The 22,236-nt window shown below is 56.0% G+C and overlaps 1 protein-coding gene across 1 annotated transcript in view; it reads right to left on the bottom strand.

Moving 5' to 3' along the window:
• The window catches only part of KIRREL3 (kirre like nephrin family adhesion molecule 3), a 141,232-nt gene that overhangs the window by 29,694 nt on the left and 89,302 nt on the right, over nucleotides 1–22,236 (bottom strand). The gene's annotated exons all lie outside the window — the stretch shown is intronic.

The following is a 22,236-nucleotide window of genomic DNA, read 5'->3' as shown; positions in this document are numbered from 1 at the left end:
TGAAAAGCCAAGCTGGCATTTGCAACACTGCAACTTGCAAATTGTCTTGGAGAACAAGCTGTCAACTCAGCACTTGAATTAAAGCCGCTGTTTGCCAAACAACGAGCAAATGTGACCTAATGGGGCACCATCTGGCAACCTGCCACTCCGGAGCCGGGTGGGAAAGACAGGAGACGCTGTCAGGCGGCGCGAAACTCCAGCCGCTCTTTGGGGGAAGGGAAAGAAAGCGCAGGCAGTGACCTGGGGAAAAAAATAATAATTAATAATAATAATAATAATCCTCCCCAGGTAAATCAGAGGGAAGAGGATTTCCCTGAGGAATCTCGGCCCCTCGTTTTTCGGGGCTGCCCTCCTCTGGTTGCGCTGGAGGGGTCGGGGATGTTTGGGATGGGGAAAGACGCAGGTGCTGGGAGCTGGGCTCGCCCCATCGGGCGCCCGAGGGACGAGCCACGGATGCTGCATCCCACGCAGGGTCGGTGGGGTGGCTGGGGGGAAGCCGTCACCGCATCACGGAAGGACGGGGGTTGGAAGGGACCTCTGGAGGTCACCTAGCCCAAACCCCCGTCCCCTTTGAGGCGAACAGCATCTGCTCATGGTCCTCCCATGGGTCTCCTACTCTTGCCTCTACTGCTCTCCACTGCTCATCCCCACCGCTCTGCTACGAGTTCCCCTTGGACTAGATGACCTTTAAAGGCCCCTTCCAACCCAACGCATTCTATGAATGCCAGACTCGCGCTGCCCCAAAGACAACCCGAGACAACCGGAGCTACGGCGAACTCATACAGAGGGTCTGCAGGCACAGACGGCCTCCCCACGTTGCCTCCGCGGGGCCAGCGCGAGAGCCAAACGCCGGTCCACGGCAGGCTGGAAAACGCTCTGACAGTGCTGCTGGAGCGAATTCCCCCGGCGCCTGCTAACGTGAACCTAATTGAACGAGGACAGCTGACCTGCGAGGCTTCACCCACCATCTGATGACACAGGCGTTTCGAAAGAGATGTATTAGCGGTACAGATGTGAGCTGATTTGTATGCGCTTCTCTGCTCCCTCATTTCATTTATCTTCGCACCTCTAACGGATGCTGACTGGCCACTTCAGCTTCCCTCCCCTCCCTTCCTCCCCGGACTCCCCCTTCAATAATTCATCAGGAGACGCCGCTTGTGTTTCCAGGGCTGCGCTTCGCATGTTAATGAGGGTGGTTCCTCGTACGGAAATAAAAGCACAAGCGACGCCGTCCAGGTGCTGTCCTAAGGTTCGAATGGTCCGGTGATGCTTCGGTGATGCCTTTCTCCTTCCAGAGGGAACTCCAACCCAAGGCAAGGGGCTGGCAAGAGGTCGGCCGGCAAGGCTGATCTCAGCGTCGCGCTTCCCTGCCTCCTGACGGGATCTGCCTTGCCCTGCTGCCTGCCTGCCGGTGGAACGGTGCTGCCCATGGCGGAGAGCATCTGCCAGCGCTGCGGCAGCAGCTTGTCCCTTGGGGGATGTTCCTCCTCCCCGGGCTGTGGCAGGAGAGAGCCGGGGGGGATCCGCCAGAGCTCCGATATCTCGCCCCCGAAGCCTTGCATGGGTTGTGGGGTGGAGGAGACGCGTCCTCGTTGCCTCATGTTTGGTCAAAAAGGCCTGAAGCTACATCTCAGCAACTTCTGATGACAGAAAGTGAGGAAGGAAGGAAGGTAGAGAGTTAGAGGGAAAGGGAAACTTCGGCTGGCGAACATGGAAATAAACTGGGCTTCTTGTCAGGAGTAATTCTGCTCCACTAAGCTCCTTTTACAACTTTGTCCCCATCGAGGCTCCCGGCCACGAGCAGATTTCCAGCCTCTGAAGGAGGCACCTCTTCTGCTTCTCAGGTGCTCAAGGGAGGCACCGGGTACACGAAGCCATTTCCTTGCAGCAGTCAATGGGACGGCACCAAACCCGGAGCGGGGAATCCAGCCGCTTCTCTTTGTGCCCGGCGCTCGCCCGGTTATTTTGCACAAACCCGCCCTTCCCTGCTCTGCAAAGGTCAAGAAGGAGGTTGCGAGGTGAGGATAAAAGTGTCTTGTGAGCTCCCTGGGTCACATCCTCGCAGGCCTCCTCCCAGCAGGGACACGGAAACCAGACAGAGAAGTGTCCGGAGGTGGGTTGGAGCTGGGCGGAGATCCTCCAGGACGTTGTCAAAGAAAGCAAAATGGAAGGGGAGGTTTCCAAGGGTCGCTTGACTTTGGAGCGGTTTGGGAAAACACAGGTCAACGACAACCGTGGCGGGGGGGCTTTATGTATTTGTTCAAAACCCAGCGCTTCGGCGAAACTGGATTTCCCGAGCGCGGAGATGTGTCACAAACAGCAAATTTTCATGCTTCAGCGGAGATCAAGGTCCTTGCTCCGGTTTTCCAAGGCTTAACACCGCTAAATCAATGTGGCTGAACAAGCAGTATGGATCTTTTGTAACGTCAAATTGGTTTTTAATAACGACTGCTGAGAACCCTCTCGGAAAGCTTCCCGGGATGCGCTCGCGGACAGCCAGAAGGCAAGTTACGCGTGGTTTTAACAAGCCCATAACATGCCTTACCCACCTATTAACCTTCCGGTAATTATTTATAACTAGAATCTGAATAAAACGGAGCCCGGAAGATGCGGAGGATGCTCCAGCCGCCCCATCCAACCACCTCCACCGCTTCGGCTCTTCCCGCTTCCTTCCTGACGTCTCACCAGCCTCACTCCATCCCACCCAGAGCTCCGTGTGCCACCCCCCGCCTCGAGAGCAGGGGCTCCTTTCATTTATATTGTTACCTTGAAGGTATTTATCGATTGCGGATGCGTCGCCCAGGGTCTTTTCCAGACGGTATAAATTTACGTCCTTTTAGTCCCTTCTCGTACGGCTTCGCCGCTAACTCGCCCGTCGTTTTTCGTGGCTCGTTTTCTCCCCGCGCCAACCCACACCGCGGGGGCTGTGGGGACAGGGGGAGCACAGCATCCTTGTGTCCCCCCCCGGCCTCCCCCTGCCGATATTGCCCCAGGAGAGGGGTGAGGGTCTGCCCTTGGGGATCCTGCCCAAAGCACCCGTTCTCATGACTTTTTTTTCTTGGGCTTGCCACGCCGCAGGGAGGGACTCAAAGGTCGGCGCAGCAGAGGGGACACCGTGGGACCCATCCCAGTCTCCCCGTGATTCTCGGGATGCGCTTCTGCATCCTCATGGGCAGCATCACCGCAAGGTGCCTTCGCTGCCTGCTCCCTACCGCCGACACGAGCCTTTTGAGGACCCAGCACCAAATTCACCACTTGTCCCCAATATCTCACGCCCTGTGGCCAAGGCAGAGCTATCCTCCTATCCGCTGCTCTCCCTCGTCCCCTCGGGCTTTGCACGTTTTCTCCTCTTTTTTTCTCTTCATCAAGCACCATCTCAGCCTTTTTCCCCAGATGAGCGTTTCTTCCCCTCCGGGCTGAGTTTCATTTTGTTATTTCCTTTCCCATATTTCTAACCTGCGTTTGTTTTTCTCCGGCCTCCCTGGAGGCAGTGCCCAGCGCCTCCCGATTCGGTATCTTCTGGAAATTGAATCAGCCCGGGTGATGGAGGAAAAAAAAAAACAAAACAAATTTCAGCCGGGAAACAGATATTTCAATCCAGCCTTCAAAGGGATTATTACAGACAGCAATGAAAAAACAGTGATTAAAGAATAAAAAAAGACCCCCACACCTGTAGTGGGTCCTTTTAACACTTAAAGATAAGAGGGAGGGGGAACTGTTCTAAGGAGATGTTCTCCAAGGAAATAGCATTTTTCGGACTCCATCGATCGCTTCCCAGCTAAGAGTGCACACGAACAAATAAGAAAGGACAGTTTGGGATGTGGATCACAAGCAACGCTGGGCCTTTGTTTTGGTTTTCACACGTCCGTGTTTCTCCAGTGACCCGCTCCGGTTTCCCAAGGAAGCCTGCCAAAAGCCAGGATGAAGCACCCGAACTTCCTCCCAGGGTCTCGGTGGAAGATGCTCAACCGAGTCATCCTCTGCCCAAGGGGTTTTCACCCAGCAGCTCCATCACTTATCCCCAGGGACGCCGTTCCTGGCTGGGTTTCCAGGCTCCTGGAGCCCATGAAGAGCCACCCGCGCTCGCACCGAGAGTGTGACGTGCCCTGTAGAGCGTCGGCCCAGAGAGGAGCATCGCCAGCGAGCGCTTATCCGCCCGAGCGCCGCCCGAGCTCGCCGTTAACGAACAAATTCCTCTGCCTGCGGTACGAGGACTCGCGATTCTTCAACAAACGGCGTGCATGAACAAGGGAAGGCCGCGGCTGTCTCCAGCATCTCAAGAACAACGGCACAGGGAGGCTGGGGCTCTCCGAACTCTTACCGCGCCCCACCAAGCGCTACTTAAATCCACGCTGCGGGCTCCGAGGGAGGTGTTTTCCAGTTGCCAGCAGCCGGCGCGCTCCTTGAACCAGCCCTCCCGGCAGATCGGCTGCTCTGATGGCGTCTAACCCGGGGAAGTGGAGTGTGTCGTAGTTTTTAATTAACAATGCAAAATAAAGCAGTTGCTTGCCATATAAATTGTGTTTACTAAGAATGACTTAAAATAGATAAATATTTTCTTGGACGCATTTTAATTGCTCAATAAAAGTACCAAGAACACCCACAAATACCTTAAATAAATGCACGGCTCACGGAATGAATTAATTAACATTTCATTCCTGGGAATGGCTATTAATTGCTACAAATTGCTCGGAGAATGGGTTTTGTTGCTTTATTGCCGGCAGCATCTTCGATTCCTAGTGCTGTTAACGTGGCAGTCCGGCTCCCGCTCTCGGAGGAGAGCCGTCCCCGCGCGGGATGGCTGCCAGCGGGATGCTGCCAGCACCCCCGCCACGTGCCGGTGGGGGGCACCCCCATAGCCCTGGCGTTCCCCCCGTGGGGAGGAGCTGATGGAGAAGGACGGCGTTTCCTGGACGATGTGCTCTCATCCCTCGGAGGTAGGTCCGAGATGGGCCGGGATGGCGCCCCCCGTGAGCGACAAGTCCTGTGAGAAACGATTGAGTGAGGAACGCAGCCCGAGCGGCCTCGCGCTACCCCCCCTGCCCGGCCCCGGCGTGATGCATCGCGCAAATTATTTCTTTATTAAGACTAAATTTCCATAATGGTGATCTACGGGGTTATTCCTCTTCTCCTGCCTGCTCCCTCCCTAATGAAGACATGTGGGCCCTGTGCGGTTCCTCAGCCACGTGTCTGCCGTCCTCCCCCCCGTGCCGACGCAGCGGGTTCGGTTATCGGCCGGCGCAGGCGATAGGTAATCTCTCCACCATCTAAATTACAAGGTTGGGTCTTCCAGCTTGGGCTTTAATCAAGTTTAGGAGGGCAGAGCCTTGAGCGAAGCGCTGAGCATCCTCGCCAATGGCCGGCCAGTCCTCGAGCGGGTTGGGGGAGCAAAAGCGATGGTACCCACCGTCACCGCGCTGATGGGAGAGGCCACCAGTGGTTACCCCCCCCGCCCAGGAGACGGCATGCTCAAGGAATGGCTTCCAAGCCTCCAGCCCCTGTCCTGATGAGCCTCCATCCACGCACGGCTGCCGCAACAACGGTGTCTTCCCAGACCTGTCCCCGACGTGGGCATCGGTGCCAGCCTTGCTAATCTCCCCCCCGGCCTGTTTTTTGTTTTTTTTTTTTTTTTTTTTTTTTTTTATTGTTCCCATGTGGCTTTTTTCTTCCGAAACAGCAAGAAAGATTGCAACCTCTTCAGGAATTTCAAGCATTCAGACGTGAATCCCAGACGAGGACATGTTTGGTGTCTGATTGCGCTCGCTGCGATGCACCAGTTGCTGCTACCGGGGCCTGATTGTTTTTCAACACTCTGGGGTTTTGATGATAATAATAACACCTCGCTGCGCAGGAGAAACCTCTGGCTTGATTTCCTACCTAATTTCAGCTTCGGCGTTCCCCCTCCTGCCAAGCCGGGAGGCCAGCGAGGAGCCTGATTGCTCATCAAACTGCCGTCTTTAGGGGAGGCGCACGGGTTTTGCATCTCCTCCTCACCGTCAGCAGGTCCCGAGAGTGCGAAAAATCAGTGAGGGGTTACTTAGAGCTCCCCAAACCATGCCTGAAGATGTACACCTCTCCGGAGAGCGTTGGGATACCGGAGCAGAGATGGGCAGGACCACTCCGGGGCCTGGAGAAACCAGGGTGAGGTTTCTCTCTCTCCCAGATGGCACAATTAAAGCCGTGTCACCCGGCCGGCACAGCCTGTACGAGTGGTCATTTGTTTTGGTGAGAAAACAATCAAAACAGCCTTTCCCCGTAGCACAGTGATCAGAACAAATTGGCCGCAGAAGCGGAGGGGAAGAAGTAAACAAAGCTGTTAACTTGTCAATGACTTGACTGATCAACCGTTGTAAATAGTTAAAGCCGGCTGACGAGCGGTGCAGATAATCAATGGCCTAACGCGAGGCACCGCAGCCCCAGGACCGGGCACGAGCGGAGCTTGCAGCTGGAGCTGCAGAAGATCCAGCCGGGAGCGTGCCCCGTGGACCTCTGCTCGCACCAGAGGTGCAAGGTGGCCACGGACCCCACGGGTGGCTTGGCTGGGGGACGGCAAGAAATAATACCTGCCTGGTGCACATGCATCCCACGCTAGATCACGTCCATCCCACGCTGGATCACTTGCATCCCATGCTGGATCATGTGCATCCCACGCTGGACCACGTGCATCCCATGCTGGATCACGTACATCCCATGCTGGATCACTTGCATCCCACGCTGGACCACGTGCATCCCACACTGGACCACGTCCATCCCATGCTGGATCACTTGCATCCCACGCTGGATCACGTGCATCCCACGCTGGATCACGTGCATCCCATGCTGGACCACGTGCATCCCATGCTGGATCACGTACATCCCATGCTGGATCACTTGCATCCCACGCTGGACCACGTGCATCCCACGCTGGATCACTTGCATCTCACGCTGGATCACGTGCATCCCACGCTGGATCACGTGCATCCCACGCTGGATCACTTGCATCCCACGCTGGACCACGTCCATCCCACGCTGGACCACGTGCATCCCACGCTGGACCACGTGCCTGAGTCGCTGACATTCCCAGCGCTGCGGCACGGTCCGTACAGGATTACAGCCACTGGCTTTTCCAGCAGGGAGGTGTTGGCCACCAGTGTGCCCCCCCAGATCCCCCTTCCCCGGCTCCCTTCCCGGCACAAGGGGCTGGCAGGGAAGCTCATCCCCTCTGGAAGGAGACCGGAGGTGCGCCGGTGGAAAAGCTATTAATTACTATTTCAAAACAAAAGCACAAAAATTCACCGGCTGGGTGATTCCTTCTGCAAATCGGGCTGTTTTCTTGACAGATCAAACCGAACTGCAGCCGCCTTCGATCTGGCGCTCTTTTCATCCCGCCGTTTAAAATCCGTCCCGTCCCCCCCCTTCCTCCACCCCCTCACACGAGAGGGCTGTGCCCCAATCCTGCCCCCATTAATCCCTCTTTTGGTGCTTCTCTTGCCACGACGGCTGCTTTTCTTCCCCTTCCCCTTTCACAAGACTTTTGCAATAACTCCTCTCCCCTCGGCCCCAGGATCATAGGAAAATCGTACTTTTTCCCATCCCCTCCCGGATTAAATGACTGACATTAAATTCCTGATTTTTCTAGGAGCAGGGAAAGTTTAAAACCATTCCGAGGGGGCTGAAGAAGCGGGCTCCGACAGCCGGCTGCCAAAACTGCTTATCCTGGGGCAATACTGGGGCTGTGATGTGGGTCACCCCCTAGTCCTGGATGAGTTTAGAGGTGTCACCTCTCCCGGGGGGCGGATTTTACCCCTTCGGCAGCGACGCTGCGTTTCATTTCTCCTGCCTACGTCGCCTCGACTTACCCCGCCACACAACAGACATGACTAATAGCTTAGCTATTCCTTCTCGCGCGGGGCCGGGTAATCCAATTTCGTCGCGGGGGGTTTGTGGTCCCTCAAGCCGTTTGACGGGATTAGTCCCTTCTGGGGTCTTCCTACCCCACTCCACCCCCACAGCGGAATTTCTGTAGGCAGATTTACGGCTGCTGGCGTGTCGAAGCGCTAATTCTCCGCCACGCTTATCCTCCCGCTTAGTGAATCCGTGCCGTGAAACCGTTCAAACCCGCCTTGCCCTCGACTACGGCTCTTATTTTCCACCTAAAAAAACCCCATCACCCCCGCTTGCGGCCTTTACAACTTTACACCTCACCGTGCAATTCTTTTGGGGGTTGCGGAAAAAAAAAAACCTCTCGGAGCCGGTGCTGGGCTGAGACCGCGTGTTTCGGATCACTTGAGGCCACCTAATCCGCACGCTTCAGGGCAGAAATGATGGGGGCGCAAGCAGGAATGCCTCCTGCTCTCCTGCGCACGGGATTCACGCAAGGCCGGAGAGCCGTTGGGTGGCCAGGGCTTTTCAAAGGGTTTTGCTTGCTCTTGGCTGACTCCTAAAGCCCCTCTGAGGTTTCCATCTGGGCTCGATTTCGAGCCGTTTGAAGGGCTTTGCGGTTTGATCTCCGCAGCGCGGCTGACCTCTCGCTGGCACGGAGAGAGAAGACAGACCTCGGGAGAGGTTTACGTTAACTCTTCAAGGAGGGTGACCAACCTTGCTTTGGCTACGGTGCCCACCAGCCTGAGCCACATCCCTCCGACTTTCCAGCCCCAGCTCCGAGCAACCTCAGCAAGTCCCCCTAAAGCCCTTCCTCCCCCATGACAAGCTGCTGTTGCCATCCCATCGTTGAGGCTGGCGTTTCAGGCTCTATCCGTCTGAATTTTTGGCACGTCCTCAGGTTGGTGTGAGGCACAACCCCTTCGCTGGCAGGTTCCTTGGCCAGTCCTGCCAGAAGAGTTAATTATTCAGGGCCGAACTGTGTCTAGATCAAACGATTCACGTTAGGATTATCAACACAGGCAACTGTGCTCAGAGGCGCGCACCCCAGGTGAAGACGGGCTGAGTCCTAATTACGTGGGAATCTTCTCACGGAAGATGCCAAGGGCAGCAATTTCTGTGTAATCCAACATGGGCTCCCACTGCCTGAACTGCGAGTAACTTGGCGATCTGGCAATTCATAAGGAGGAATAATAAATGATATATCCAGAAACGCATTCCCGTCGTGCTAATGCAAACAGACGGGCAACATGCGGGTGGAGAAGGAGCATAAAGTTGTGAGTTCACCAAAAGTTCATCTTTTCACTATGAAATCCATCCATCCATCCATCCATCCATCCATCCCTCCCTCCCTCCCTCCCTCCCTCCCTCCCTCCGTCCGTCCATCCATCCATCCATCCATCCATCCATCCATCCATCCATCCCTCCATCCCTCCATCCCTCCATCCATCCCTCCCTCCCCAAACTTATGCTCAAGTCACTATTCTTGGCCGAGCCTCTTGAATCCCTTTAGACCATGGTAGTCACAACACTGCTCTTCTCAGCCATGTCACGAGAAAAACCGAACGTGGCTGCCCACTGGTACGACAGACTGACCCACGAGAGCTATGCAATTATCTATCGACTTCCGTAGAAAACAGTGAGAAACAGCATTTTTGAAAAAAAAACCAAAAAACAGCCAAACAAGTTTCCAGAAGTAAAATCCAGTAAGTCCTTAATTACACACTTCAACAGCAAAGCAGAGCTGAGCAATGAGCATTGCTTGATGCTTTCCAGACAAACGGCCTCCTGATCCAGAGCCAACAGCTCGCGCTCTTCCTTTGCTTTAATATTTGCCAACAGCTTCCAGAGAGAGTTTCCACAGGAGCAGAAACCCAGGGATAACTTCAAGACCTGAAGTTAACAGAGTTAGTCCATGATCTCACCCAGTGGATGAGACCAGAAACTACCAACGCCACCCAGGTTTGCGGAGGAAAGGCTCTCCTGCGAGAAACCGCCCCAGCTCGGCTCCTGCCAGCTTTTTGCTCCATTTTCCCTAGATTTGCTCTTTCCCGACGACCCCACCCCAACTTCCCGGCCGAGGAAGCCTGTGCGACCTTTGCCCAAGCTCAGTGGCCCATCCGCACGCCAACAGCCTACGTACGGCGGGACGAGCCCCCTGACTGCCGGTGCCCAAGACCAGTCACGCGTGCTGGGGAAATTACTGGGACACGCGTTCCTGGGGGGGCGAGCAGGACCCAATGGGGTTTATTTTGGGATGCTGGCGTCCACTGGGTTTTCTGATACTCACATCGTGCATGTTGGCCTGCATTTTGTAGCTACCCTGACAGCTCTTTTAAGCTGAGGCATTTCTAAGGATGCCGCTGGGGGAATTAGTCAAATGAACGATAACTGATACCGACTGCAACCATCAAGTCACCACCAGTTTAGCGGCACAGAGACGGCGACAGCGGACGCTAACAGCTTCGTCCCCCACTTAAACCCCCCTCTAACCCCTGAAAACGGCAACAAAGGAGCGAAGAGGGAATGAAGAAGTGAAATCCTTTAGCAAAGCACCTGCAGGGCCGAGGTGGGTGCAAGCCCTGTCTCCATCCCGGCTCCTTCTTGCACACCCCCACCTCATCATTCACATCTTGCTTGTCCCTGGCCACGTTCCCCACCTCTGGCATGAAAGCAGAAAAAACCTCAAAGAGAGCTGAAGGCCTCTTAAATCAACGTCTTTCCCAGCTCGGAAGCTCTAAGAGGATTCATTATTTATATCGCACAAACACAAAAGCTTAGCATATTTTAAGCTGTCTGAAACGACTTCAAGGCAACTCTTCTTCTCTCTCCTTTTTTTTTTTTTAACTAAACACATTGAGATGTCTCCGAATCGAGCGGCAGGAGGAAACTCTCTTTTTCTTTCAAAAGAGAAAATAAAATGGAGGGATGGAGGGAGAGAAAGGAAAAAAACCCCCGTGATCCGGCTTGCGATCACCAAGGAACACCCACCAGGGGATGTTCCCTGTGAGATGCTGGCGTAACCCTTAGATAGATTCCTTCCTGACATCCCACGGAGGTTATGGCAGCAGGAGAGGTGAAGGAGGTATCTCTGCTACTTCTCAAGTATAAGCACATGCGGCCTTATCCTTCGGAGCCAGCAGGAGAGGAGGTGCCGAGTGTCTTTTTTTTTCCTCCTTCTCCCCCTTTTTACATTTTCAATTTAGTCATAGCATCCCTAATTTCCTTAGATCTGAAGCCACCTCGTGAGACTGGAAGGGAACGATATAGAAGAAAGATGAGGGGGGGGGAAAAACGCCAGTAATCTTGTAAAAGTCAGTTTTGAAAAATCAATTTTCTTGTGTGACAAGATTTGCTTAAGGCTTTTCGTTCTGTGAAATCAGCCCATCATCCTGCGGGAACGCATGAAGGAAGTGGCAAGTGTGGTTTGGAATAACTCAGATTAAAGACTGCTAAATTAGGCTTGAGAAGCCGCCACTTCTCCTTGCGAAGGGGGAGGAGATCTGGCTGGAGGAGCCAACGATGCTCCCTTCCCAGTCACCTTCCCAGTCTCCGTGAGCCTGTCCGGAAGGAGAGGTGACCAACGAGTCTGGGAAAACACAACCCCCAGAGCTCCCTGAACCCTACGGATGTTTGAAAGCTTTGCTTGGTAGCAAACTGCTAACACCCAGAGATTTGGGGTGCGAAGTTTGCTGGAAATGAAGAGGCTTTGGAGACGGGTTCACTCCAACGTTGGGAAATGCAGTGCACGAGGGCAAAGCCTCGAAGACTGTTAATGTCTTGTGAGGCTGCCAACTCCTGCCCAACGGGATGCTGGTGCTCTTGGCCAGGATGGGGACGGCCACAACCATGGTGCACCCCATGTTTCAGTGAGGCCTCCTGAAGCATGCCAGCAAAACCCTCCGGCATCCCCCTCCACTGGAGCCAGCCCTCTGGCATGCCCCTCCATCCCAACCTCAATTGGAGCCAACCCTCCGGCATCCCCCTCCATCCCAACCTCTACCGGAGCCAACTCTCCGCCATCCCCCTCCATCTCAGCCTCCATCGGAGCCAACTCTCCGCCATCCCCCTCCATCCCAACCTCCACCGGAGCCAACTCTTCGCCATCCCCCTCCATCCCAACCTCCACCGGAGCCAACTCTCCGCCATCCCCCTCCATCAGAGCCAACTCTCCACCATCCCCCTCCATCCCAACCTCCATCGGAGCCAACTCTCCGCCATCCCCCTCCATCCCAACCTCCATCGGAGCCAACTCTCCACCATTCCCCTCCATCGCAACCTCCATTGGAGCCAACTCTCTGCCATCCTCCTCCATCCCCACCTCTATCGGAGCCAACTCTCTGCCATCCTCCTCCATCAGAGCCAACCCTCTGCCATCCCCCTCCATCTCAACCTCCATCGGAGCCAACTCTCCGCCATCCCCCTCCATCCCCACCTCCATCGGAGCCAACTCTCCGCCATCCTCCTCCATCAGAGCCAACTCTCCGCCATCCCCCTCCATCCCAACCTCCGCCGGAGCCAACTCTCCGCCATCCTCCTCCATCAGAGCCAACTCTCCGCCATCCCCCTCCATCCCCACCTCCATCGGAGCCAACTCTCCGCCATCCTCCTCCATCAGAGCCAACTCTCCGCCATCCCCCTCCATCCCAACCTCCACCGGAGCCAACCCTCCGCCATCCCCCTCCGTTGGAGAGGCTCCATCCACCACAGCAGTCTGGGCTGGCTGCTTCATCACGCATTTCATCTGGTACCTTTAATCATTTCTACATCAGGGAGCGATGCTCAAGAGTACAAAGCGCTTTCCTTCCCCCCCAACCCCCCTTTTTCCTTTTTTCCCTTTCCAGCCATCAGACTCTCTCTCCTCTGCGTTCTCTCCTAATTAGTTCGAGCTGCTTCCGAACATCTCCCACCCGCTTGTTCCCATTACCCTGACAAGCCAGGGAACGGGAAGACAAATCTCCTTGTCCTCACACCTCTCCGAGCGAAGGGAGGCTCTTCCAACCTCATGTCCCCGGTCTCACCTGGAGCCGAGTGCCTCGGCAGAGCCCAGCTTCGCTTCCCAGCTGCAGGGATACTTGCGCCTTTCCTTTTACTTTTTTTTTTTTTTTATTATTTTTTTAAAGCCTGTCTTTCCCTCTCCGCCTGCCACCCAGCCACGCTCCGCTCCCTGTCAGAGGGAGCTGGCAGATGGGGCTGATGCATCGTGAAGGAGATCTGAAGAATTCATTTTCCCGTTATTTTTTTCTTTCCCCGGCTTTCATTTTCACTTCAGAGCAAAGGTCCGGTTGTCTGCGAGGAAGCTACAAAGACAAACCCGGGCAGGAAAACAGAGATAGTCAGGAAAAATGTTACAGTGCCGATAACTTGAGACCTCTGTGTGCTTTGCATTCATTTCAACTCCCGCTTTAGCTGCATTTTGCTATGTCTATAAATTAGATTTATTCCATTGCTGCTGTGAAATGCCTGCGGGCCCCTTCGCTGCTCCGGCTTGTCTTGCCTCCCTCGCCGGGTTTGGCTGCGGGAGGCAGCGGGAGAGGTGAGAGCCCTGCCGAGGGACAGCATATGGACTCGCAGCGTCCTGCCGCCGGACAGACGGCAGCCTCGGCCGTCGGAGGAGGAGGGAGCAGATGGGAGCGGAGGGGAGGAAGGCAGCAAAACCAAGGAGAGCCTGCACGTTGGCGTAAATCAGCGCTTTCCCCGAGCTGGACTGAAGGAAGCAGCTGGTTCAGGGGGAGAAGGTCCTAAGCGTGCCAAGAAATGGCTGCAAAACCAGAGTGACTGGTCCACCTGAAGCTGCCGAGATGCCTCTTGCCTGGACCAGACGTCTGGTGAGCTGCGCCCCACATCATCTCTCCGCAGCCTCCCGGTCAGCGGGGACCCCCGAGGCTCAGCAGGACCGTGCGGGGCTGCCCCAAGTCCCCTGGCAGTCCCCAGCGGAGACACCCGGCTATTTTCCCCCCGTGAGCGTGACACTGAGCCTGATGGACATGGGGGAGCGTGCCCATGCGCCCACGGACTTCACACCTCCTCTGCGGTCACTGGCTGCTCTGCAGCGTGTTTCCGACCCTTGACAGTCCCTTTTGAATATTAATGGAGGTGTGATTGCCGTTTAATAAGAGCTTAATATCGCAGATCCCCCTTTGCCCGGCAGAGAGACAGAGATGTGCCAAGCAGGTAGTGGCCTCAGTGACCAGCAGCTCTGGGGGACGCAGGGTACGGGGGCGGGGGGGTGTTCACTTTTATTCTGGGCCCTGAATGGGCAGAAGAAAGTGAGCAACACAGCAGACACGCCAGCTCCCAGGAGGCGTTTTTCAAAGCCGTCTGAATTCCATATTGAAGTATATCCAGGTCTTACAGTGAGGGAAAACGGCCACTGCTGCGCCTTGGCCGCAGGCAGCGCCGGGCGTGCCCGTGAGATGGCTCATTTGCCACTTCTCCATCAAAAGTCGCCGATGAAATGCATCGCCCTGAATGTCTGCATCAGCTTCCCGTGACCCAATAATTCCGTCTGGCCTTTACAGCCTTCGGACCGGTGAACATATTCTGCAGCAGCTAAAGGGAAGAGGCACGGACAACTTTGGTGTCATGGAAGAGCACTGAAGTTCAAATACGCCTTCCCCCGGCCTTCCACCCTGGAACAGGGACATTGCGCACATCCAGAAGCCCAGCTGACCAAGTGAAGGAGCTACGGAGAGCTAGCTGGAAGACAGAGATCTGCTCCCAGTGCCTGGGGTGATTTATCCTTCTGTTCAATGGTCCCGGCAGCAGGAAAGCATTCCCAAGACTCTTCCTTTCCTATGACCTGAATTCCTCGGCTCTATAGATGAGGCACGCGCCTTCGTCATGACCAGAGGAAATAGGATGCATCCACCTATCAGCCCAGCTCTCCTCACTGCCTGGACACGGGGGCTGACTCCCTTCACTTGGAATCCTGCTTCCGACGCATCCCTGGGGGCAGCCCTCTGGCATGAGGGACCCCATCCGAACGGGTCTGATCCCCCCGAGGAGTGAGCATGAGGAATTCGGGATGGGAAACCCTGGGTACCGTGTGCGAATCGGTGACGTGCTGACCTTCAATCTGGGCTTCCTCCTCAGCTATAACCACATGCCTAGGGCAGGGGCTCTCTCTTCTCTCTTGCCCTGGGGCTCCGTTTTGGAGAATTTGGGTCTGTGTGTTGAGCCCATGACGGACGGACTGATGGATGAGCTTCTAGCAATCACTCGGTCCAGCCAGCCACGTTCACTGGGGCAGTAAAGGTGCAACGATTCACCCAAGCTAAGCAAGGGCTGGCCTTCTGCTCATTCCCTCCTCCATTACCCGTCCCTTTGATAAGGCTCTCCCTGTTTTGTAACGCTCTTGGCTTTGCTTCTCTTCCACCCAGCGTCACCCAGCAGCACGCACTCTTATCGACCGGCTCTTTGCCGCGTAGCAAAGCAAAGCCACGAAGGAGGTGGTTCAAGTGTCCCGAGCAAACTCTCAAGATGCGGCGGTGCCGTTTCCAGCAGGACACGGGGCACGCGCTCTCGGAGAGCTCGACTCCTCCGTGGCAGCCTGCAGCGTCTCATGAATAAGTCTGCTAAGATGCCAGCAGGTCCTGGAACCGTGCAGACGAGACCCAAGCTTAAAAAAAAAAAAGCAGCAACGCTCTGCAGGGTCTGAACTTCTCCTCTGGGTTTGTCAAAACAAAACGTGGGAATGGGTCTCCATGGAATAAACGCCTCTGAGACAGCACGGTGTAAGAGAGGCAGGCCAAAGCACAGGTGATGTGTATTGCCATTGTCTCCTCCTCTTCTCAGAGCTCCTGGAGATCAGGTGCAATTTTTCCGTATCTACCTGAACCCCAACAAACCTGCCACTTTCTCCCCCAAGACCGGCAGCCAAAAGACTCACAGGCCTGTACTTGGGCACGACGTACGATTCTTGGAGACAGCACATCTACCAAAGGCACCTGGGGTCTTCATCCACACGTCTGCCTGAGGCTGGGTGGGAAATGCCCACCCCGCATCCCAACCAGAGCCAGGACGCCGCGGAGCAGGCTGGAGGAACGGGCCCAGCACTGGATCTCTTCCCTGTTGTTGCCCCTTTGCAACAGCAACAAGTCACATCTTTTTGTTTGCCCTGGCGCAACGGCGGAGGGAGGTGAGGACATTGTCTCCCATCAGGTGCATTCGAGCCCCACTGCCTTTAAAGAAAACCTCTTTAAGAAGCCGTTGAGTTTGGATTAATATTTGATGAGCAACCGCGTGCTGTCGGTTCGAAGATAAAACAGTGTTTACCAAACAAGAAGGTCTTTTCTGCAGACCGGAGCCCACTGAGCGAACAAACAAACAAACAACGTTCCCGCCGCAAGCCAAGCCACGCGGTGGGGACAGCGGGGCTAAGGACAGAGGAACACCGCGGGCTGGCTCCAAGCTCCGGCACAGCCCCACCAGTCACCCTGTGCTCTGGGAAGATGATGTGGCTCAAGCCCTGACCCGCAGCTACGGTTCACCAAACTGGTTGATGCAGGAAGGCTTTCACCAATATTTGGGCAGGCTTCAGCCCAACAAGGGCAGGTGGAGCTTGCTTGGACCGCGCATAATTCAATCCCCGCTTCTGATTTAGGATGGGGAAGAAGCGGTGTAGCACCACCCCCTGGGGGGCTGTTAAAGAAATGCCTCCCAGCTCCTCCGGGGATGCATCAGCTGCATCTTCTGCCATGGCCCACGCAATTACGGAGAGCTGTGTGCGTCCTTCACGGCCACGCCAGAGCCAGCCGCCTTGCAGCAGCTGGGGAGGGGTAGCTCTCTCTTTCCCTCGACCTCTGTCCGTCCATCCGTCTGTCATAGAATCATAGAACCACAGGGTTGGCAGGGACCTCTGGAGATCATCTCCTCCAACCCCCGGCCAGAGCAGGGTCACCCGGAGCAGGTGGCACAGGAACGCCTCCAGGCGGGGTTGGAATGTCTCCAGAGATGGAGACTCCACCACCTCTCTGGGCAGCCTGCGCCAGGGCTCTGCCACCCTCAGGGTGAAGAAGTTCCTCCTCGTGTTTAGGTGGAACTTCCTATGCTCAAGTTTGTGCCCGTTACCTCTTGTCCTGTCACCGGGCACCACTGAGAAGAGCCTGGCCCCATCCTCCTGACACCCACCCTTGAAGTATTTAGAACCCTTGATGAGATCCCCCCTCAGCCGTCTTTTTTCCAGACTGAAGAGACCCAAGTCCCTCAGCCTTTCTTCACAAGAGAGGTGTTCCAGTCCCCTCAGCATCTTGGTAGCCCTTTGCTGTCCCCTCTCCAGCAGTTCCCTGTCCTTCTGGAACCGGGGAGCCCAGAACTGGACCCAGCGCTCCAGGTGTGGCCTCCCCAGGGCCGAGCAGAGGGGGAGGATGACCTCCCTCCACCTGCTGGCCACGCTCTTCTTGACGCCCCCCAGGATGCCATTGGCCTTTTTGGCCAGGAGGGCCCATTGCTGGCTCAGGGCCATCCTGCTGTCCCCCAGGACTCCCAAGGTCTGTCCCACCCCTCGTTTTGGAAGTGCAATGGTCCCTAGAAATGCAGCTGATGCCGGGGGTGGCTCGGAACGTCCCCCTTGCCCCGTGACTACAAAGACAACGCCATTTACCAAGGTCTCCGCTGGCCTTGGGGGTGCGAGCGCTGTATCGATGCGCGAGAGTGGGATGCGTGTTACCGCCCGGCCTGCGCCAACTCCCCATCGCTCGGCAAAAATCATCATCACCGGCGGAGCCCAAAAGGCTGAGGGACTCTGCCTCTTGCAATATTCAACCTTCCCATCTTCTTCTGCCACTTTAAAGATTCTCTTTCTTACCGCGCGTGATAAATAATAACAGCAAAAAACCACCCCACAGACACACAACAGACATCAAAAGCCCAGGGAAGATTGGCAAATAGAGAGATCTGAAGCGAGCAAAGAGGAGGCCTGGTTGTGAGTCGGTTCACGTAGCCCCGACTTCTGTTGCTTTCCATTAATTTTACCCGCCATCACAGGTGGCAGAACAACGGCGACAGCTAATTACTCTCTCTCGCTTTCCCTTTCTCGCCCGTTCGCTTGCAGCAAAAGAAAAGTCAGTAAATTCCCCAATTCCCCCCCGCCACCACCACCTCCCTGTCCCAGCTTTGTCCACCGAGAGGCGGAGGCGGGTGGGAAGGGGGTTATTAGGGGAAGACGAGGCGGTGCGGTTTGCCCGCGCGTACGCTGGCTGCCCTGGTGGAGCCGTTTGCTGCCGCCGCTCCTCCAGCCCGGCACCGCGGCTCTACGCCATGCTCTTGCCTGCAAACGAACCGGCAGAGGCAGGCAGCGGCTCCAGGCAAGGGGAGAGGAAGGGGCAGCTTTCCCCCTCCCCACCGCTGGGCCACCAGGGAGCCTCTTTGGGCTTCCAGCCCCGCGTCCACGGTGGGGACACATCCGTGGAGGTGCTGCCAAGCAGCCCGGGTGCCTTTGAGCCTTTTACCGAGCAGAAGACGCTGCAGTGGCAGCAGCAAGGAGCTGTGGAGCGGCGTTTCGGAGGGCTGAGCTGCTCTTTCGCTGCAGAGGGAACACGATCCCAGGTGGAGGTGGCATAAACCCAAGGCCAGGTGGGGTGTAAGAGCCTACAGAGGCCGTAGGATGTGTCCGTGCAAAGATGGCTCGATACGGCGAGGGGGAAAACACGCAAACGAGCGAAAACGCCGCCGCCGGGGTTAATTCATCCCTACGCCAAAACCACCCGGCTCACGCCTCACTGCGACACCTCGCCAGCCCTCTGCCCGGCTCCCCCCCGCCTCCCTCGCCTTGCTTTTGGTGACACCGGCCTCCAAAAGCGAGTGACAGCCCAGGTGACATCGTGGGCAAACAAAAGAAACCCCTGGGGAAGAAGATGCTCCTTGTCAAGGAATCGTTGCTGCCGGTGAGGAAGAAGGGGTGGGATTTCAGCCCCAGCTTCAGCTGCCGGGTGTCCTCAGCTAAGAAAAGGAGCAGAGGAACCGCGTCCCCAGCAAAGGACCCCCCCGCCCCAGCCCCACCTGCCCCCCAACATCGCGAGACGCCAGCGAATTTTAAGGCAAGAGGGGTTCTGGCTTTTTCTCTTGTTAGAAAAATGCCACCGAGGCCAAACGTTTTGCGGAAACCTGTCAATTTTGACAAAACGTCATTAAATCCTCCCCCCCCCCGGCCCCCGCAGAAGAGAAGATGCGGCGCAGGCTGTAACTTTCCGCTCGGGCTCTGGGAGCAGATCGCTCCAAGGTCTCCTTTCTAACCAGGTTTTCCTCGCGTTAAAACCCACACGTGTGTGATGTATTATACAGGAGAGCAGGAAAAAAAACCTCTCAAGGAAAAAGCAGCCGCCTTGATTTCATCAAAACTACGTTCCCTCCGGGGGGGTTGGCGGGGGCAGAAGGAGATTTTCATCTCCGGGGAAATTTGGTTGAAACTTTCCTTCTTACCACCCTAACGAAAAGCCTTAAAAACCCCAGGATTGGTTTAGCGGCTTCTCGCTGACGAGAAGCACGGCTCAGGGATGCTTCCCGGCCCAGCGCCTTTTGGGTGAGACGCTCGACCTCGCTTCTCCTTCCCAGCCCGAAAAAAACCCGGGGCCAAACCCCGCGCGGGACTTACCGCCCCTTGCCAGCTCCAGCAAGGTGACAGCTCGCTCCCGTTGTTCCAAGCAGGGACGGCCCCGCGGGGCTGGCCGTGGATTTAGGCCCCGAAAAGGGGCTTTATGTTGTTTAAGACATTTGCGTTCAGAGCTGTTGACCGACAAACGTATTGGGAGGTATTTAAAAATAAATGGGGGCTGAAGACCAAGATCTGGTATCTCTATCTGAGGATGAGGGAAGCCATAGGAGATAAGAGTGGAGTGGTCCTCTTCCCGTGGACAAAAAAAATATCACGCTTTCTCTCTGCTTTTAAGGCAGAATAAGTTGTTTTGCACCAGTGACGGGGTCCCGAGTGGCCCCGGGGATGACACTGAGCCTTTTCACACCTCCAAGTATCTTACACGTCCCACCTCTTTACTCGTTTTCCCTCCTAGCCAACGTCTCCTAGTTTGGATGTCCCGCTCCAGAGGCCTCCAAGCTTCGGTGCCGAAACGTCCGTTGCCTTTAAAGAGTTAAGTGAAGAGCTTTGGGATCTTTTGGAAGGGAAATGAATCCCCCCCTCAATCAATCAGGGCCCTTAAGGGGAAGGAAGCCCCTCCGCAGGGGGCTTTGCTCGTGCAGTGGTAGGGAAAAAGCCTCGTGGGATGTTAACACGTTAAGGGAACTTAAGAAATGAGAAACCCAAAGTGCTCGGATTTTTCATGCCTCTTTTTCCTCCCCACCCCCCCCCCCCCCAAAAAATCCCTTTTATGAGAAGGCGTAACCTGAAAAAAAGCGCAATTGGTTTCGCTAGCAAAGCCCATCATGAAACGAATCACGAAACGCTTTGCAGCAAAGCAGAAATCCCAGCGCTCGGGCAACAGGACGGGTGACAAGACGCGCGGCCTTGGGACGGGCAAGAAGGAAAGGTGGCGGCCACTACGGGGGACAGCAAAAACCCCACGCTCACGAGACGGCACCCAAGATGGGAGAAGCGTGGTGGGTCCACCTGCTATTTGGCGGAGAAGAGCAATCCAGAATTGCTTTGCCCAGGAAGAACCACGTACCCAGAGGGTGGAAACACCCAAAAGGAAGGAGAAAACCCACGTGGGAGCCCTCAAGGCTGCTCCACGGGACAGGATCAGCCCGGGGTGGGCTCGGGGATGATGTGAAAGCGCCCGTAGCTGAGGATCACGCCAGGTGCCCCGTCTTCGGAGCAGAAATTTTGCCACCGTCTGGTTCCTCGGCCCAAGGCGGTTGTTTTGCCTTCGACCGCACCAGAATCAATCACGGTGTAAGACTCACGGGGGACGTTCGCCCCCGTCCTCCCCCAGATTGTCACGCGCTTCGTTTTCCTTCTAACTGTAAATATGAAAACAGGGCTATTTGTATCTTTGACATTAATTGACTTCTCAAATTAATAACTCTTCTGTGTAACTGGGAACGCAATTATTGCTTTGTTGTGCCGATAGCAGATATCCAGCCGGAAGGAATCGCTCCTACCAGCAAACTCGATGGTACTAATTAAGCTGTACGAGCCTAACAGGAGGCGGGTCATGCTAACCTGTCCCCGGAGGTGCCTCCTCTGCTATTATCAACTGACGCTCTTGCAAAAGCAGAACGGATTGCATGCCTGCGCGTGCACGCTCCTAACTTCCAGGCAGGAGCGATGAGCGGCTGATTGCAGCGGTGGGACGGGGGCGTACCTGGTTGCTGTGCAATGTCTCCGCGTTGGCTCAGAAACGGGCCCTCCTGGCAAAGAGCTGGAGCCAGGAGGCTGAGCACAACGCCGCCTTCTCCCAAAGGGTGACTGATGACCCACCGCGCTTTCCGTACCCCTGGTTTTCGTGGAATCATAGAATGGTTTTGGTAGGTTTAGGTTTAGGTCCTGTTGTGTGTGCAGCACCGCACTGAGAGCCACCACCGCGGCCTTGTGGAACACCTGCGATGAAAATCTGATTTCCTTGCAAATCATAGACTGGTTCGGGTTGGAAGGGACCTTAAAGCCCACTCAGTGCCACCCCCTGTGCTGGGCAGGGACACCTCCCACCAGCCCAGGTTGCTCCAAGCCCCGGCCAACCTGGCCTTGAACCCCTCCAGGGATGGGGCAGCCACGGCTTCTCTGGGCAACCTGGGCCAGGGGCTCACCACCCTCACACCAAAGGATTTCTTCCCAATATCTCATCTCAATCTCCCCTCTTCCCGTTTGAAGCCATCACCCCTCATTCTATCCCTCTACTCCCTGCTCCAGAGTCCCTCTCCGGCTTTCCTGGAGCCCCTTTAGGAACTGGAAGGTCTCCCCGGAGCCTTCTCTTCTCCAGGCTGAACCCCCCCAGCTCTCTCAGCCTGTCCTCCCAGCAGAGGGGCTCCAGCCCTCCCAGCATCTCCGGGGCCTCCTCTGGCCCCGCTCCAACAGCTCCGTGTCCTTCTGCTGTTGGTGCCCCAGCGCTGGAGGCAGCACTGCAGGGGGGTCTCCCCAGAGCGGAGCAGAGGGGCAGAATCCCCCCCCTCGCCCTGCTGCCCACGCTGCTGGGGATGCAGCCCTGGCTGCGGTTGGCTTTCTGGGCTGTGAGCCCCCATTTTTGTCTGCTTAGACCGAGAAACCTTTGAGAGAAGGGGGCGGGGGGGGTGGTTTTCAAACGCTACCAGCCCCCGTACCCATACCCAAGAGCCCACCGCAGCGGCTCTGCTCGGTGCGGAGCCATCTGCTCACCTCCTGCAGCAAATGAGTCCGACTCGAATGCAACGCGGCGAGCCACGAGCCTCGCTGCTGCAGGGCACGGCCGCGGTTGCCGTCCTGCTCGTCCAGCCCCGCGGTATTTT

Source organism: Rissa tridactyla, chromosome 17 (assembly GCF_028500815.1).
Source record: "Rissa tridactyla isolate bRisTri1 chromosome 17, bRisTri1.patW.cur.20221130, whole genome shotgun sequence".
Lineage (NCBI taxonomy): Eukaryota > Metazoa > Chordata > Aves > Charadriiformes > Laridae > Rissa > Rissa tridactyla.
The sequence above is the reverse complement of the archived record's forward strand: the minus strand, read 5'-3'. Positions and strand labels throughout refer to the sequence as shown.